Raw genomic sequence first — 20,197 nt, 5'->3', positions numbered from 1 at the left:
ACATTAGCTGCTGATCTTATGAGATTAGCTGGTTTGATTTATCCTGATTGTCCTTTTAAAACTCAAGATAAAATCGCCTGTGCTCAATTTGTAATTGCTATTTTCGACAATTCAATTCGAAAAATTCTTCAATTAGAAAGAATTGATTCGCTTCAAATTGATCTGGCAAGAGCTATGGAAGTTAAAGTTATCAAAGATCAGGACAAGTGACTTCAACATCTAGCTCAGAGAAATAATTATACCTCTTCATCATTTCCAAAGAGTGTTAGTTCGTCATCTCAGCCGTCAGGCAGACAGAATTTTCAAGATTTTGTAAAAGGAATACAGTGTTGGAATTGTGGTAAAAAAGAACATTTCAAGTCTAATTGTCCGACTTTGTCAACAAATCAGGGAAACTAGGTTATGTTAAACTTTCTGGAGCGAGTTTAACTGAACTTGACAAGACTCCAACAAACTCCCACTCTTATGGAATTGATAACGTGTTGTTATTTTTATTACTCCAACCTGATCATAACAATATACAGGGTGACCCAATTTAAACGGGCACCGCTCATAACTCGTTAGGGACAGCCACAATCGAAAAAATGGTAGAGACCAAAGTTGTAGGATATCGAAGGGGCAACCCGATGGTGACCTTGGATTTGACCTTGAACGCGTTTTTCAAGGTCATTTGAAGGTCAACTTTGGATTTTTAAATAGGAACCCCATTCTTTTATTGCGGGAATGGAAAGAGCGGTAAATTTTACGTTCAGAATGGTATGTTCGGTTGCGGCACTGAAGGTCATCGCAAGGTCATGCAGCCAGAATGAGACCCCGCCTACGTAATTCCTCTAGCAACGCCAAATTAAAAAAATTGGTAGAGACCAAAGTTGTTGTATAGGGGGGGGGGGGGAGAATTGTGACCTCGAATTTGAGCCAGTCCTACAAGGTCATTTCAAGGTCAAATTATTTTTTTTCAAACTTTACTTTTACTTTGTATCCGAGATGAAATCCCTTCTTAGATGTTCTCTGTCCAGCGGCCAAGACGCAAATGAGCCCTCGCTAGCGTCCAAACATAAGTCTCGCTATTCCCCGAATGATCCCTTCCGACGGTTAACTTGCGAATGACTCCTCTAGGTGGTCGCCACCTACCTACCCGAACTCCTGATGTGCGAAAAATAAAAATGGCTCCCGAAATAAGCCTTTTAAAATAAGTCCCGCGCTCAGTCTTGCCACCGCGACTCCGTCGAACCTTCCCCTACGACGCTTAACTCACGAATGATTTTCAAGCAGGCGCCCCGGCCCCGCGCCGTACCTGCCGCCCGAACTTTCGATTTGCAAAAATAAAAATAGCCTCCGAAAATTGTCGAAAGAGTCTCACACTCGGCCTTCCGCCAAAAATATTATTTTTTTAATTTGGCGTTGCTAGAGGAATTACGTAGGCGGGGTTTCATTCTGGCTGCATGACCTTGCGATGACCTTCAGTGCCGCAACCGAACATTCCATTCTGAACGTAAAATTTACCGCTCTTTCCATTCCCGCAATAAAAGAATGGGGTTCCTATTTAAAAATCCAAAGTTGACCTTCAAATGACCTTGAAAAACGCGTTCAAGGTCAAATCCAAGGTCACCATCGGGTTGCTCCTTCGATATCCTACAACTTTGGTCTCTACCATTTTTTCGATTGTGGCTGTCCCTGACGAGTTATGAGCGGTGCCCGTTTAAATTGGGTCACCCTGTATATATATATATATATATATATATATATATATATATATATATATATATATATGATAACGAAGTAGCTATGACGACGGTAGCCGCGCAGACGTGGCTGAGTGCTATGCAGCTACCGCAGCCAGGGGACTACCTCGCGAAAATAGTCCACTGTCCAGATAATGGACACAGTTGTCCGGCCAATGTCGTGATTTGACTAGCTGCTGATTTTTTAGCACGTGTGTTGTGAAGTGACACGCGTGCCCGCGGAGGCGGCGGGGAACTTTGTCTGTAAGGGAAGCGGGAAGCGAATTCGAGGTAGTGAGTAAAAGTCAACACAGTATTTCTATTGAATCAAGTGTAAATGTATTGTTAGGAAGAACTGGATTTAAGACACGAGCACACACACGGGTATGCGATGCGCAGACGACCGTGCGATTCTCGTAATACTTGAACAATTTTATCTGCCCGTAAGACCATTTTCTTAGCATCCTGTTCTTCTACAATATCTTTGAGCATTGCATCGAGACGATAGTAGTATAAATAGCCTGCTACAACTTTGTAATATAGGTGCTTAGTGGGTTTGTACAAAACTTGAGCAACCAACGTGTCGTACCAGCCGTCGTTGTCACATAAGTCGTTGGACTAGACAGAGGAGATCGGCGTTTTGTCGCTTGCGTCATCCTCGTACATCCTCGACAAGGCATCAGGAACATAGTTAAGCCAACCTTTCCCATGTACTATGTAATTGTCATATGCCTGAAACTCAAGGGTCCGAAATAGGTAATCAAAAGACGGACGATGCAGAACTGGAGCAGAAGCGATCAATGCTTTTACCTGCTCAAAAGCTATCTTTTGCGAGTCACCGCATTGATACTTGACATCTTTCTTCGTGAGCGATTTCAAAGGGTCGGCGATAGTCGAAAAATTAACTTGTCTATGTTCTGAAATGGATTACTATCTACTTTTAATTCTAGATTAATAAGAGCATCTCTTATACTTTCTTCTGGCAACTCGTATGCCCATTCTGCTACCTGTCGTGCTACGTCAATGTGACTAGTACCATGCTTATCCATTTTCTCGTTTTGTCATTTAATTATGCGCAGTAGTAAATGAGAATAAATAAAGGAAAATCTATAGAAATGCAAAATTTTTAATAAATATAAATAAAGAAAAATCTATTAGATTGTGCAGTGAAGAAAATTTGTCCCTCCAATTTCGTTAGCAAAAAGAAACAATGTTTAATTGTTTTAATTTTATAATATTCTTCTTAGTTTGCAATCACCACAAAGTCTGTACTTTACGTACAGCATAAACCAGTTAATCAAAGAGAGACGAGAAGAGAAAAAAAAAAATCCTTGACTTTTCTGTGTTTGAACCGTGCACTGATATAAGTGTTTATCTAAGCGATTCGTAGAACTGACAGCTCATCACTCTATTCTCTTTGTTGAAGTTTTTAGAGAGAATTTTTTTACTTCCTGATAAATCTACAAAAATATTTTTCTCGCATTTGACAGAAAAAAAGAAATAAAAAAGAAAAAAAAGAAACTTAAAGTTCAAATAAAATTTTCTATATAGTTAATATTCCTGATTGATTTAAAACTGTCAATTAAAATTTTTCCACCTCAGAATATTCGGCATCTACGCCAATTTACAATTCTTTACTCTCGAAATATTCGAATCACAATTTTTCGCGAAAGTGCCCCTGTGTACACTTACACTATTGCGACTATAATGCACTCTCGCGCAAGTATATAAATTGCTCACCGAACAGTCTTGCGCCTTGAGCGATTCGGCAGCTAATGTGCGTGTGACGTCACACGATACGCTAGGTCGCCTTTCAATTTCGGTGCGCGGGAACCACGCTGCTCTACCGCTGCTTATGTGGTTGCTTGCAGTATTCCCAATAACGAGTGATTTTCTTAATACACTCACTGCATGCCAACCACTGGCGAGATCCGCCTCGACAACTCGCGATCATATTGGCAACCAACACAGGCTTCTGCTTTTCAGACAGCGAGTTCGCAATCCCAAAGACAGGAACAGTTTAAGGACACCTTTGTCATAAAGCATAAAGAACCAAGGGCTCACAGCACACAGAATAAAGAGCTAAACGCGACTGCAATGAACTTCCAACCAAGGCTCGAAAGGAGAACAACGTATTTCAGTCCGGCAGGATCTTGGAAGGGGGAAAGAATTACTTATAAAGAGTAATATACCCAGAATGCTTGTTATAGTTGGGAAAAGGGCTAGGGAATAAGTAGGTGAGATTCCTATATTTCCGAAAGTAGTCGAAGAAACCTACAGGCACGAAGGATGACGCTGCGATTATGCCGCTGAAGGTAGACGTACGATCCTTCCAACATAGACTGTAGCTAGCAGAGGCTGCAGGTCGAAGTGGGCGAATTCCGCATTTGTGCTTTGTGTGATTCTGGCGCAGTTCGCACCGTAATATGTTCAGTAAAATTACAGATTACATCGGCATGTGAACAGTTGATCACGCCTTATAAAGGATCAGGAGCAAAGCTGGCGAATCGATAGCTTGTGCCAATTTATGCTTGCCTTTCGATGTACTAGATCAACGTCAATATTTGAAGGTAATGGTTATGAGTTAGTTAGACTCAGAATGTATCCTGGGAACTGGCTTCATGCGTGCGTTCAATGCTGTACTTTTTCCGAGGGAGAACTGCTTAAAAATAGAGGGTACAACTAAGACGACACCTTTAGAGCCTTTTACTCTTACGGAAGACGTAACAAATGCATTGGCCGCTGTTGGAAAAGCGAAAGTGACACAGTCTCAGTGAAGAGGAAGTCTTAGATAGATGGTTACCAATTGATGAAGCGATTCTTGGCTGTACCTTTAAGCTTAACGACGTTTCGAAAGCTAGTTTGCATATGACCAAATACTAATGAAAGAAGAAGATACACACCTCACTGCTTTCATAGTGCCAGGCCTTGGATTATTCGAATTTACTAGTATGCCCTATGGTGTAATCGGTGGGCCATCAATGTTTCAACAGCTCTCTGATAAGACTATCGGGCCAAAATTTGAATTACACGTTTTTTTCGTATTTGAGAATGTCTTGCCGTAGGCAATCAGAAAATTTCGGACTTATGGCGGAGCCACAGCAGTTTGGAGTTATTGTATAATATGCGAAATTATGCAGGCAGCTTGGCCAGATGGGCTTTAGAGTTACAAGCCTATGAGTTCAAAGTCATGCATCGAAAAGGCGCACTCAACTACTTTCCTGACGCTTTGTCAAGGATGTAGGAAGATGAGGAGGACGTAAGTGACCTCCATTAAGTGTGGTAAACCATGCACAAAAAATTGGTGATATAACCGCAAGATGGCTTTATTCGCAGAAAAGTCAACGGATTACCCTGATTATAAGATATTGGAAGGCCTCTACCAAAGGCCACTCTTAAATACTCATCTCTTTTGGCACTTTAACTCGTTGGATCAAAGCAGTGCCTATTCATAAAGCTGACGGTAAAACCGCCAAACAAGAACTGAAAAACGCGTGTTCTTACGTTTCGGCACGACAGAAATTTTCTTCTCAGATAACAATACTGACGAAGAAACTCCCCCCTTTTCCCAACCTGACCACACCGATTTTAAGAAGTTTTTAATATGTTATAGTACTCAAAATAAAAAAAAAAAAAAAAACAGCTGCCTATTCTTTAGCACGTAGCTCTCTTCAGCATTATGTATTTCTTTAATATCAAAATTGTTTTTACTCCATACATAATATTATGGAATAATATACATAATATATGGCTAATATTACTAAAGTAGCATTTTATTCCCTCATTTTTTTTTCCCGTAAAGAATTTTATTCTCGCAAAATGCGGGAAATAAATTCTTTATTCCCGCAAAATTTTGGAAATTTTTGAAAATTTGAAAAAAAAATTTTAAAAAATGTTACAAAGTAGTAAAATTATAAAAAAAAAATTAAAAAATTCTGAATATTTTGAATATTTAACAAAAATTGTATTAATTTATTCAATTTAGCTGTTGTTGGTCCCACTTTTCAAGAAATAAAGTGGCTACACAGTTCAGTCGTGAATAAAGCACTATATGCAACAGGAGAGTAAAGTCGATTATTCCCTCGGGTGATTTACTGCCCTTGCTTCGCTCGGGCAGTAAACTCTCGCCCGCAGGAGTGATCAACGACTTTACTCCCTTGTTGCATAATGTACTATTATAGAAGCTGAGATAAAAATGATGCAGGTTTTAGTTAGACAGAAGAAAAATTTGACGCCCTCGACTCCAACTTGTGCTCAAATCTCACCCTCGTTAGGAATAGCCCTTCCCCACTTCCCACAGTTGCACAATATACTAATTCTTAACACGTGCATAAAAAATAGTATATTACGTGCCTAGGGAGGAAAAAACTTGGACAGTCCATATTTGGTGTAAATTGTCACCCGAGCCGAAGGCGAGGGTGGCAAACACGAGGCATGGGCTGTTCAATTTTCCTCCCGTGGTGCGTATACTATTTGTCTTCACACCAGCACCAAAAATGCACATTCCTCTCCAGGCGCCCGGGAGGAAATGTAGTACTTTCGGTGCAGGTGTGGAGAAAACTCGTTTTCATGCATCTAAAGTGAATGACAATCTTCTCATTTCGATTGTGAGAGCCATTCCCTCCCGCTGTAGCGGAGGTTGCCAGTTATTGTGACACAGAAAAGCGTGTATTTTTAGTATTTAATCGATTTCTCGGGATCAAATAAATAAAATCACTTAAAATTACTTAAAATTTGTAATATTCTTTCTCTTTCGCTCGCCGAGCTATAATTAATTAATGGTTATTAGACGAAATATCGCCATGAAAGAAACGTACATGCAAGGCTAAAAATCTTGTTTTTCATAAATTAATAAAAAGAAAACAGTAAAAACGAACTTAGGTAAATTAAAATTTATTTTATAGAAGCTGAAATAGGAATGATGCATTTTTAGTTAAACAGAGTATACAAGGTGAAAAACCAAATTTTAGAACCTAGATATTTTCGAAATTAACTGGTACAGTTAACAGCCTAAAAAAAGGGCTAATTGTACTGTGTAATGTGAACTAAATTCAAAATTTGAACTTGATTATTGCCTTTTAACTCCGGTTATCAAATTTCATCGAAAAACAACTGTTTTTTAGTTTTTGGCGTTTCTCTACAGATATGCCTCATGAAATGGCTTAGAATTATAGTGGTGTATATTTCTAATAATCTTCAATAATTATGTAAATTTTTATAAAGGTTTGACATTTAGTTTTTAAGCGAAAAAGATTTCAATAAATTGCGCTTTATCGTGTATAATAAAAGAACGACAAACGATAATATAAATTTTCTGCGGTATAGAGATAGGTAATTTTATTATCTAAAAGGTACATCAAGCAATTTACTTTAAATTATTTTTTCGATAACTTCATAAGAAAAAATTGAACTCTCAAAACTAAAAAATCACCATTAAAAAAACGAGTTCAAAAATGTAAAAACGGACTTTTTCCCACCATGTTACAGTAAAAATTAAAAAAAACGAGACTTGGTGGTTCGGAATCCACTTAGTAGAAGCTGAGATACAGGCAAATACATACGCACACACACATACATCCATACGGACATTTTCCAAAAACACTATTTTTCGACTTAAAATACTATAAATCACACTTCCAACATGTTTTTAGACAAACTCCAAAAATCACTATAACAAAGCTTCTTTAGAAAGGAAGTAAAATAAGGGACATGTATTTTTTTTTTGTGCCGACATCCACTTTAAAGGGGTGAAAACCAACTCCAAATTTTACCCCCAAAAATCGTTTTTTTTTTATTACATCCCGACTTCTAATTAATATTTTGTGATAAAACCGAGTGGAAAATATTTGTTATAAGAAGACAAAGATATAAGATGTGTTTATGACCCAAAGGGTTGTAAATTTTATTTTATATTAAAAAAACTACTTTATTTTTAGTATTTTTTTCTTTATAAAAACCAGGGTAGAAGCTTAACAAAATAAAGATAAGCTTTTCCGTAAACTCAAATAAATATTTTAGCTGGCGTGTTTCATGATTTTTTACGTGATCATCCTAAAATACCGTAAACCGCAAAGTAATAAACCAAATGTTGTAACAGGGTGAGACTTGACGATGAGAGGAGAAATCACTCAAAGGAAATGCCGGGACCAAGAATCAATCACGAGCTCTCGAGATTTCTAGGCATACGCTCTGTCCGTCGAGCCAATGTCGCCTTGTTTCGTTACTCTTTATTTTGCCTTGATTACCAGCGTAGCAAGGGACGTTGTTCCTCGGTACAACCCCCCACTAGAATCGAATGATCGTCCCGATTATGACTCTGCCAATTCACCTCAGGATCACCGGTAATGTAGGAACTCTTCTTCACCGAATAGCTCTTTGACAATGTCTCCATCCTCATACATCCCCGCACCTTTCGCACTCGTCTTCTAGGCCGCATGTCATAATCCGCAGTGTCATGTGCTGGCGTTGCAGCTGATCCGCTTGATCTCTCTTCCACCATAGAAGACCGCTGCCTGGGAGAGTCAGGATCGTAGGTAGGGGTTTCTTCCTCGTCTTTTCCTTCTTCCTGGAACACTTGAAGAACCGTGGAAATCTTCCATATCCACGCCTGTTGGTAATTCAGTTAGGCGCCGTGCAACGGGATGAGACTTAACGATAAGAGGAAAAATCACAAAAGGAGACGCACGGACCGAGAATCGATCCGGTACTTTCGAGATCTCTACACGGAAAGAAATATTGAACTGTAAGACTACCATAGTTTGTTAAACGCCCTCATTACCATCGCCTTTACGTCTCAGTATACTAAAATTGGACTGCTGGGGCACCAAAATGTGACTGCGCGGCTTCAACGATCAATTAAACTGTGATGGGCCTACAATCGTACTGCTACAATTGAAACTTAGTAGTGCGAGAGTTCAAAAATTTCTAGAGCGGCTGGTGCACCAAAGCGAGCGCGCGGCACTTCAAACGATGAGAGCGTCCGACTACCAAGGGTTGGAGCGGCTACAGCGCCGAGTGTGTTGACGGCGCCGTACTTTCATAACGTCAAAAGAAAGCGAGGGAAAGTGAGAATAAAATCTAAAACAAAAATGCCTAAATCCACCCTAAACCCGCCCTATGCGTAGCAAGTAAAATATTAATTACCTCGGCACATCTGAGAAAGGCGAGGAAAAGCGAGGATAAAATCTAAAGCAAAAATACACAAACCCACCTTCTCCATGCGTAGCAAGTATACTCTATAGTATTAATACCTTGGCACATCGCAGGAAGGCGAGCGAAATCAAGGAGGATTAAAAGCACTCAAACCCCACGCGCCTGCAGTTTCAGACAAGTAAACTTTATTTTAAAAAATGCTTTGGTAAATCGGCGGCAGGTGAGTAAAATCGGAAAAGGTGAAAACAAAAACCAATCACTTTAACCCACGTACCCTGTGAGTTTTGACAGAGAATATCTATTAAAAAATGCGTCGACCAATCGGAGTAAGGCGAACGAGAGCTCGAGAGATTATAACCAAAACAATAACACTTACACCCTCCTACCCTATGCGCCTCCATTATACAGAATAATTTTTTTTTTAATCTGGCGGCAATTTGGAGGCAGGCGATCTTTCTCCGATCTGCTGACGCATTTATTTAACATGGCTAATCACGTTGTAATTATCTTGAGAGTTGTTCCTCGCTTCATTACGATTAAATATAATAAACTTGACTTTGTTTAATTGATCTTAGTTTTTTTCTATCTGTAATTTCGTTGCGAAATATATCAAACTCGCCTAATCTTTTTAATTGAATGAATTTTTGACATCCAATGTAACTATGGCGCAATACTTCTTTTTTCCTCCCTTTCATCTTTTCCCCTCTATCGCTGTTTGTGCAGTGTCAATCACTAGACTAACTGCGTCCAGGGTTGAACGTTTCTTTCTAAAGCCATATTAGTGTTTCGCTAATTCACCTTTTCCTTCTATAAAATTATCCATTCTAACGCAGATAATGCGTTCTAGGATCTTGCCTGAGGTATCCAGCATGCAGAGCGGTCTGTATGATGAGGACTTCTGGGGTGGTTTCTTTCCCTTTGGCAGAATTACTAGTCGCTGTTTTTTCCAGTTTGTGGGGAATGTTCCCTGTTCTAGACATGTGTTGTACAAGTCTACGAAGATCTCTGGATGAGCGTGAACGGCATGCTTCAATGCAATATTTGGAATGCCATTCGGCCTTCGGGCCTTGTTGTTTCCTACCCTTTTGCAGCTGGCTAACAATTTCTCAATCGTGATCGTTGGTATAGTCTTTTTATTCACACCTCTTTTGATCGCACTTGGTTCTTCCAGTTGCCTTGGAAACAGTGTGGTCACTACCCGGTGCAATAGTTTCGGACATTTCGGTAAAGGCACGTCTTCCTTTAATTTTCTTCATAAATATTTTATACGGTCGACCCCAAGAGTCTTGTTCAACCTCGTCTTGTAATTCCTTAAGGCACCGTCGTTTGTTTTCGCGGATTTTCTTCTTAAGACTCCTTTTAGCGTCCTTCATTTCTTGTCCGCGGGCATCTACTATTTCCTTGCCTATACCAGTTTTACCAGTTTTATAGCATTTCTTCCTCGCCCGTTGTTCTCGTCTTCTGGTCCAGTGGTACACGCTACGTGTACTCGCAATCTCCTTGCCCCACCAGTATACTGGTGGTGGTCTATTGTATGCCACTCTTCAAGGCATAGCAGCGTCACATGCTTGGGTGATATTTACCGTTACCTGCTCTGCCTTGCTGTTTGCCGTTCCAAACAGTTGCATTTCTTCTAGTGCTAACGGGAACATCTCCTTATCATAATCCTTCGTTTTCCAACTAACTCTATTGGTCGTTGTACTCGCGCTGGGTCCCTGTTTTGATATTCCCACCTCCATTATTATGGCCTGATGATCAGTATGTGTGTAGTGCTCACTTACTGTCCACGAAGTAACTGAGCCAATAAGACTGCTGCTAACAAACGTCAGATCGACAATAGACCCTGCGTCTTCTCTTCTAAATGTGTGGGTGCATCCTTGGATAACTAGGACCAAATCCAGGAGGGCGATTGTTTCTAGGAGTATGCGACCACTGTGGTTAGTCCTTATGCTGCCCCACTCCACGGCCCACGCATCGAAGTCGCCTGCAATCAGTACTGGTTTCCTCCCTACTGCGTCTTGTATGACTCGATCAAGCAGTTGTTCGAACTGCTCGATTGGAGCGTTAGGTGAAGCGTAGCAGCTGTGAACAGTGACACCTGCTACCTTAGCCCGTATAAATACTTCTTCACGGGTCTCCATTTTTCCACAGAAAGCAATGATTCCACATGCCCAGATTGCTGCTTTACCCGTAGTGTCCATTTCCCACGATGGTTCGTCTAGATCCTTATATTGTTCGCACACAATAGCTACATCTACCTCTTTCTCGCGGACATACTGGTTAAGTAGGTCCTGTGCTGTCTCACAGTGGTTTAGATTTAACTGCACTATCTTTATTTTTGTTGGTTCTTTAGTTGTTTTAATGCGGTTCGGTAGGCTGGGCATGTATAGCTACCAGCTGCATGGTCACTCTCTAATTCTCCATCCTTTTTCCGTCAGAGAATGCAACTCAGCTCGTTCGTGCAACTTTTCGCTGCATGCCCTTTCGTTCCGCACTCGAAACAGCATTTACTTCTGTCGAACATCTCTGTACACTTTTTTGCGATGTGGCCAAAACCCAGACATTTATAGCATCTAGGTGGTCACATCTCTTGACTAATCTCTCTAATTCGGCAAATTAACCCAACCTACTTTGAGCTTTCCCCTTGCGATCGCTTTTTGGGCAATCTGGGCAGGCAGTTGTACGACGGCGGTCTGCGTATCTCCATAGATTTTCCGGAGGGTCATTACGGACGTCTCCTCTACTACTTCCTTCTCTTTTGAAAACTCTCTATTCAGGGTTTCTAGAATATCCTGTTTAGAGGTAAGCATGTCAAGGTCTTTTATTTTAAAGACCACTACATGCTGAAGCCTCTTGATTTTGGCTTCTTCTACTAGCGCTGCTTTAACCGCTTCACGTCTTCGGTGCGTCGTAGCTCCAGCAGAAGATCTCCTGCCACCGTTTTGCGTATCTTATTTACGCTGTTACTTAGCACTGTCAGATTGGGGGTCCGCTTTTATTTTCCTTAAAATATCAGCGTACAAATTCCCCTCAGCAGTTTTTATAACATGTGCATCAGGCCTGGTGAGTCTCTTTCGTGGTTTTCTAGTGCCATTTTTTTTTCTTGTCACCAGTGCCTTAATATATATTTTTTTTCCTTTTATTTTCTTCCTTTTTCACCTTTCTGGTGATAACCTCCTGCCAGGGCGGGTCTGCCTTTTCTTCCGAAGACACCTGTGATTGGCTTTGAATTGACTACCACAGAGGCTATTACCTTATCTTTTCTCGTTTTTTTTAGCGTAGTTTTCTTGTCGCTCTTCTACCTGGCTTGGTAACATTGCCTTACGCTTATTTAGCGTTTTTGTCATCACCACGTTTGATGCTTCTATTGTCTGTGATGCGTTGTCCTCCTTCAGAATATGCTGCTGGTTCGGTAACATTTCCACTTTACTTAGCATCAATCCAAGGCTCTCCTTGCTCTTTTCCAGCGCCACTTGTCCTTTTTTAAACCATTTAACCTTCTTCTCCTATATGGATCTTCTCCTATATGCTTTCTCGTTCTCGCTCAGCATCCCGTATTTTATTCTAGATCTCGAGAGCTCCTTTTCCTGCTTTCTTTTCTTGCTCGGTTAAATTATCTATGCTCGATAAAGTCTTCATCCTGGTATGTGTCCGACCACCGTCGATCCCCCTGTCTATGGAGGCAGCTGACATGGCCCCAAGACATGACTGTAAGCAGTGCCAGACTGGAAACATCATACCAGGGTATAGCACGCGATACTGACCTAGCCCACCTCTACTCTCTTGAACCTCCCACCCCGAACAAAGTGCTTGGCTCTCTGGAACGTTTCCGGCAGACATCCGGTACTGACTATCAGGTCACTTTGGTTCGCAACCTCAAATTGCCTCCCCACCCAGGATCTCCTTTTGGCAGCTTACGTGTCGCACTGCACGGCAAACTTAGCGGCCTAATTTGGTCCACGGAGCATATTTTATTCCTGCTCTACCCTCTGAGGTATATACTCTACCGAGTTCTCCCTTATCAGCCACCCGAGGGTCGCGCCACATACGGGTGTCAGGCTTCCCCGCGTGTTTGTGAGCGTGAGTGTGTGTGTGTGTGTGCGTATGTGTTTTGTTTCTCTCTCGGAGAAAGGGGCATTAGGGAAGATATTAGGAAGACCATAGCATGATGTTGTTTATGGGATCGTTGAAACAGTTCCATCCCCAATGTCAGCCGTATGTCGGATTCACACTGATTAAACCCATCCCCCTTATGGTCAGGTGAAAAAACACCCAGATGTAAAAAGAAACGCCCTCTTTGCCTTGATCGACTCTTGGTAAAGGTGCCTAGCTCCATCTTCTATACCCTTGAACCCCGCGGTACCACCGTCAAGCCATGCTTCGCGGTGGGGGGGGGGGGGGGCGAAAGGCTTTCGCCCGCTTCTGGTTGATCTCTTCGTCATCACTAATAGTCATCCTTAATTTTTTGCGTCGCACACACACACACACACACACACGTACATACTTAGCCTCTTCGTTTTCTTCTGTCTTCTTCGTCGTTTCTGACTTTCTTAAGAATGTCTGCTTCTTAGTTGCTGACTGCGCACCATCCATCCTCTGAAGTTACATGGCCATTATAATCAATTTAAGAGTTACTTTGATCTCAAGATAACTTCTCGCTCCTGATGATATCGTGAGCACTCGCAAAAGACGTACTCAACATTCTCTGTTGCATCTGAACATATTGGGCAGTTTTGATGGTCGTCTAGTTTGAACCGATGCAGGTACGCCCGAAAAGATCCGTGCCCTATAAAAAAGTGCGTAAGGTAGTAGTTAACTTTCCAATGTTTTCTTCCAATCCAGTCTTCTATCCTTGGTATAAGGCGATGAGTCCATCGCCCCTTGCCACTAGCGTCCCATCTTGTTCGTCATCCAACCATCGTCTTCTTTCTTGCGGCATCCCAGATCTCCTTCTAGCTTTTGTCATTCAATCGTCTCCTAGTTTTGAATACGTCCTTTCTTTCCAACACTAAAAGGTCAATGGGTGTCATGCCTTTTATGATGCAGATACTATCGTCTGATACCGTACGGTAAGCGGACGCCACTCTTGGTGCACTTCGCCTATACACGGTAGTCAACTATCGTGCATACAATTTTACACGCATTGCCTCTGCCCATACTGGGGCTCCGTATAGCATAATCGATGTGGTTACACTGGCTAGGAGTAACATTGACTTCTGAGTTGGCCCTCCTACATTTGGCATTAATCGTGATAGAGCAGCGCCAACTTTTGCTGCTTTATCACTGACCTTTTCTAGATGCTGTTCAAAACTTAGTCTTGCATCGATGGTGATGCCCAAGTATTTGATGGTTAGTTGAGAAACGATCTTAGGTCCATCCACCGTCAGTGTGATTTTCTCCATCTTCTTCCTACTGAAAATGAGAATAACTTCTGTTTTGTGACTGACTAGTTATAGACCCGTCTCTGTTAGGAATGGCATGTGTATGCTTGTTCATTCGTATGTGCCTGTATCTCAGCTTCTACTCGGTGGATTTTAACCATTTAAGTCTCATTTTCTTTGTTTTCGCTAGTACTAAGTGGGATGTTTTGAGATTTCAGTTTTTTCTAATAAAGTTATTAGAAAAGTTTATTTTATTTTATGTATTTCATAGCTCTAGAAATGACGCCATTTTTAAAATATTCAGTAGCTCTGTTAAAAATAATGACATCATTTTATGACGTCATTGACTGACGTCATTAAAGGTTCCAATCTTTAGCTTCAAATGATGTCATCTAATAATCAGAGTTTCATTATTGTGCTTGCTGGAACCCTTGCTTCCATTCATAAATAAGCCGAGCACAGAAGGACTCCGCCACTCTCCGCGGTCCGTCAAGACCAAGATGCTGAGCAGCCGATGCGAGTTCCTGGTCGTCACCCGACGATCCTTTTGTTAACGTGGTAGCCTTGCGCGTCGGTTCCTAAGCTCGGTGGGACACACTTATCCGATTTCGCGTTAGCAAGGCCACAACGTTACAATAATAATAAATATAATAAGAATAAGAATAATACAATGGATAATCACTGAAAAGAATATTACTTTATGATGTTGAAAAAATGTTTTACTATTAGAAAGATCATTTTTATAAACAAAATATAATAAAACAATACTTAACTGCATGTAGTAATAGCTGAGCCATGTAAAAAATCGTGTACCAGTGTCCGAGATTCCCAGTCCCAATACTTGAACCACGTTATTTATACATTTTATTCAATATTATGTTCTGAATAAACTTTAGAAATTCTTAAATTTTCGAATGAAGAATGTTGTTTACCGCATAAATTGTCATTAAGAGTATAAAGGAATACCAAATACATGTTTTAATAATTGCATGATTTTCTAACCTAAACCATAACCTTACTTTGACATCACAACATTGGTCCGTATATACAGGGTGAGTCATTTTAATCTTTAATCTCAATTATCTCGTTGGCAAAGCATGCCAGCGAAAAAAGTTTCGGATAAAAGTTTTAGGATTTTTCCCTGGCTATCTGATGATGACCTTGACAATGTCATTGAGCATGACCTTCAAGGTCATTTGAAGGTCAAATCGATTTTTTCAAATAGAAACCCCTACTTTTGGCACCAGAAATGGAAAGAGCGGGAAATTTTACGTTTGAATATGACCTTGCCTTGACCTTCAATTCAATGGTCAAGGTCATTGGTCATGCCGATAACAGTACAACTGGTTAGCTGAACTCGAATGCATTCAAGGAGAAAATGTTACCCACAAAAGTTTCAGTTTTCTCCCCGGCTGACGAATGGTCATCTTGACCCTGTCGTTAAACAGGATCTTCCAGGGCATTTCAAGGTCAAGTTGATTTTTTGAAATGAAAACACCTACTTTTAGCCCCATAAATGAAAAGAGAGTGACATGCGTTCAAAAATGAAAAAATTTTCAATATTTCCAGAAATTTTCAATATTTTCTAAAATTTTCGTAATTTTTTCAGTTTTCAAAAATTTTCAAAGTCATTCCATTATTTTGTATTAGTGTCAATTTTCAAAATTCTTGATGTAGTTAAGTCATTCCATTATTTTGTATTAGTGTCAATTTTTGAGCTTAACAGTTATGTAGATAGCAAATTAGTGCAGAAAAGCTTAATCGTGTTTTTTACTTCTTGTAAATCGATAATTATTATTGAAAAAAATCTGTTTCCCTGTTTACTGGTCTGTAACAAATTATTTTGATTTTGATCATGGCTGATTATGGTCCCAACGAAATCGTTGATATGATCATGATTTTGGGAGAGTCGAAATAATTATGCAGCAGCTGCCAGACTTTATGCTGAACGCTATCCCAATAGGAGACACCCAAGTAATGTTACTATTCAAACCTTAACTCAGAGAGCTCGAAATGGAGCTTTTGTTCGTCAACGCCGTCATCATGAATACGACGAAAACGATCCTCCTGTTATTACCATTCTAGCGATTATTCATCTTGATCCTCACATTAGTACTCGACAAATAGAAAGAGAAATAGGTATACCTCAATCAACAGCATCCCGAATATTGAGAGCGAGAAGATATCATCCTTATCACATAACATTAACACAACAGTTAACTCCAAATGATATGATTTTGCGAGTACGTTTTTGTCGATGGGCAATACGAATGATTCAACAAGATCAAGACTTTTTCAGGCACGTTCTTTTTTCAGATGAATCAACATTCAGAAACACTGTAGAATTGAATAGACATAATTGCCATTATTGGTCAGATGAAAATCCTCATTGGTTCAGGCCCATAGACAATCAACACCGCTGGAGTGTTATGGTTTGGTGTGGAATCATCAATGGCTATTTGATTGGTCCTTATTTCTTTGAAGAGAACGTGAATGGGGTAAACTTTTTGAGATTACTTCGAGACATTTTACTTGAATTACTAGAAAATGTAGACCTAGCCACAAGGCTAAGAATGTGGATCCAATTAGATGGAGCACCACCACATTATGCACGCATTGTTCGTTATTATTTAAACACCCGCTACAATGGTAGGTGGATTGGGCGAGCTGGCCCAGTTGCCTGGCCCCCTCGTTCACCTGATTTAACCCCTCCCGATTTTTACTTATGGGGATATCTTAAAAATGATGTTTATGCTCAACGGCCAACAACGCGAGATAATATGATCGAACGCATTCCTACAGCTTGTGCAGCAATCCCTCGAGATGTTCTACTTAGAACCATAAGACAATTCAGAGCTCGACTTGATCTTTGCCTCCAACAAAACGGCGGTAATTTCGAACAATTAATCAATGGTTAACTCCAGTTAACATTCCATAAAAATACCAAAAAAATAACAAAAAGGGAAAAAACAAAAAAAAAAACAAATAAAAAAAAATACAAAAAAAATAAAACAAAAAATGGGATGCTAAATCCTTTTGACAACCTTCTCGATGGTGCATCCTGGGTTCGGCTGATGTCAAAGGTAATTTCCGCACAAAAGATGATTTGTTTACAAAATCACATGTTCGAACGTAAAATTTCCCGCTCTTTCCATTTCTGGGTCCAAAAGTAGGGGTTTCTATTTGAAAAAATCGATTTGACCTTCAAATGACCTTGAAGGTCATGCTCAATGACATTGTCAAGGTCATCATCAGATAGCCAGGGAAAAATCCTAAAACTTTTACCCGAAACTTTTTTCGCTGGCATGCTTTTCCAACGAGATAATTGAGATTAAAGATTAAAATGACTCACCCTGTATAAGGCCAAGTATTGGGCACATATCGTTTTTGGTCTACAAGTAGATGACCACTAATTTATTTTATGAAAAGTAATTCTTTTTTCGCAATTTAGCATTTGTAATACATTTCTGAGCATCTAAAAATATCCCGAAACTCACGGAAGCAAAAATCCATCACATATTTGTCTTAAAAATGCTTAAAAGCAAAGTGATATTTCTTAGCAGAGTCACTAAGGAGCTACGTGTAAAGCTGAAAGTGCAGTGCGCGGCATTTTAATATATTTTTGATGTTTGTTAATCCCTTAATAAAAGTAATAGCCTTGGCCTAATATGAAGTATTAACTGTTATAGATTATTATGGTCAAGTGAAATGGCACCCAAGAAATACATATACTGTATAAAATTAAAATATTGCTCAAGTGTCCCAGTACCGGTCACTGGCCGCTCATTGGTACTTTTACCTTAACTCAGCGCAAAGTTCGGTCAAAGTAGATGTCCAAAAGGTTCCAATTTAAAATCCAGCCCAAGAATAGAGAGGTCACCTCAACGCACACGTTCACGAGCAAAGAGAACATAAAGTGACCTATTCACGGTGTGTGGTCATGCAAGTAAAGTAACTTTACAGTATATTTCTGTGTTCTCTTAACAGGATCACAAAAATAGCAGAAAAGCGAACAGCAGGAGCTTGAACGCGAGTCGCTGTACCATCAAGCAAACTCCATATCTTCCACAAACCGCCAAATCCTTAGTACCGCGTGCACATAAGTCGACAAGTTCAACATTAGCTCACTGATCAGGGTGCTTGACTCTCGGCCAAGCAGTTCAAGCTCGATTCCCGTCGCCAGCGCTTTCTTTACGCTTTTTCCAAGAAATGCTCACCCCGTTACAATGTCTATCATATCACTCGCATATTTTTTGTCATTATTATCCACAGCATCATCTGATCTGGACCACATCTGATAATTTTTATTAGACATTTTTATAAACTTAAAGTTATACTTTTAGTGTATACAAAATTATTTTTTTTGTATTAATTAAAAGATCTTACGGAAGATCTTATATAAGATCGTATGTTCATGATAAAAAAAAATGATTTTCATGAAATATTCATTCAAAATCTTACGCAAGGTAGTATAGAAGATCTTGCATAAGACATTACGTAATATCTTTCCCAAGTTCTTACATAAGATCTTATGCAAGATCTTACCACCATGATCAATACAAATCTTTTAATTTATAATTTATTGAAGATCTTATGTAAGTTCTTATAAAAGACCTTATGTAACACTTATAGAGATATCTTTTTATTCATCATTTACTCAAGATCGTATGCAAGATTTTGTATAAGATCCTATGTATATCTTAAGTAAGTGATCAATAAATCAAAAAAGATATTACGTAATGTCTTATGCAAGATCATGTATACTATCTTGCGTAAGATCTTGAATGAATATTTGATGAAAATAATTTTTCTTTATCATGAACATACGATCTTATATAAGATCTTCCGTAAGTTCTTATATTCGTTCTTGGTCGAAAATCGCTGATAAGATCTTATGTACGATCTTACCCAAGATCTTCGACAAGATCTGATATATGATTTTACGTAAGTTCTTACATACGATTATGAGTAAAATTTTTAATAGGGGACCTATCACGGCCACACTCAACGTACAGATTCCACGCCACGTACCTGCTACATACTCTCACAGAAACTACAAAAAAATCAGTGCTGAGAAGCTAAGGGACTTCTTTAGCGCATGTGACCGGTCATATCTCGCCACGTCATCACTTAACAAATGCATCACTATTCCTAACGCTAACATTACAAACGCCGTGAATCATCTCGCCCCAGTAAAGACTGTGACACCAGGACGCAAACGTCACCCGTGGTTTACCACGGCTCTTCGTGACCTTATATCGAACGAAACAGACTCTACAGATGATTTTGCAGGAGTCGATTACCTTGGGATCTATAATTCTATAGAATTGCAAGGGATGACGCTCACAAGCAGGTTGAGGAGTCTGAACTGAATTATTACTATTTACGCCTGTCTACCTTGACTGATGTTGCAGAGATCTGGATAGAACTCGAAAATCTTGGTATAACCACCTCTAAATCACCTTCACCTACTCAGTTCTTTTTAGGCTTTCTAAACAAACACCTTAGTTCCATGTCTAATAAACCTTACGCTCCATCAGTTGAGTAGTATCTGTAAACCCTGGAGAGTTTAGACCTCCCTGAACATTTCAGCTTCAGGGCTATCACAGAGTCTGATGTGTTGGCTCCTGTATCGCACTTTAACACCCAGGCTAGGGGAAGTGATGGCATCTCACAAGTTGTAATTTCTGAGGCACTGCCAGTACTCGCTCAATTATTATATCAAATTTTTAACCTGTCTCTAAGCAAAACACGCGTTTCCTGTGCAGGCAGACGTCGCTGGTACAAGCACTAAATAAGGTAAGCTCTTTAACAGCTTTGACTGACTGTCATCTGATCTCCCTACTCTGTTTACTATCCAAGGCGCTGGAGTAGCTGGTGCACAGGCAAGTTATTGAGTATCTCGAAACAAGACTTTACCTTGACCATTTCCAAATGGGCTTC

The 20,197-nt window shown here is 39.9% G+C and overlaps 1 protein-coding gene across 15 annotated transcripts in view; it reads left to right on the top strand.

Moving 5' to 3' along the window:
* Positions 1–20,197, top strand: part of LOC107981239 (zinc metalloproteinase-disintegrin-like batroxstatin-3) — a 584,695-nt gene that overhangs the window by 50,462 nt on the left and 514,036 nt on the right. The gene's annotated exons all lie outside the window — the stretch shown is intronic.

Source organism: Nasonia vitripennis (assembly GCF_009193385.2).
Source record: "Nasonia vitripennis strain AsymCx chromosome 2 unlocalized genomic scaffold, Nvit_psr_1.1 chr2_random0008, whole genome shotgun sequence".
In the NCBI taxonomy this organism is placed as follows: Eukaryota; Metazoa; Arthropoda; class Insecta; order Hymenoptera; family Pteromalidae; genus Nasonia; species Nasonia vitripennis.
The sequence above is the reverse complement of the archived record's forward strand: the minus strand, read 5'-3'. Positions and strand labels throughout refer to the sequence as shown.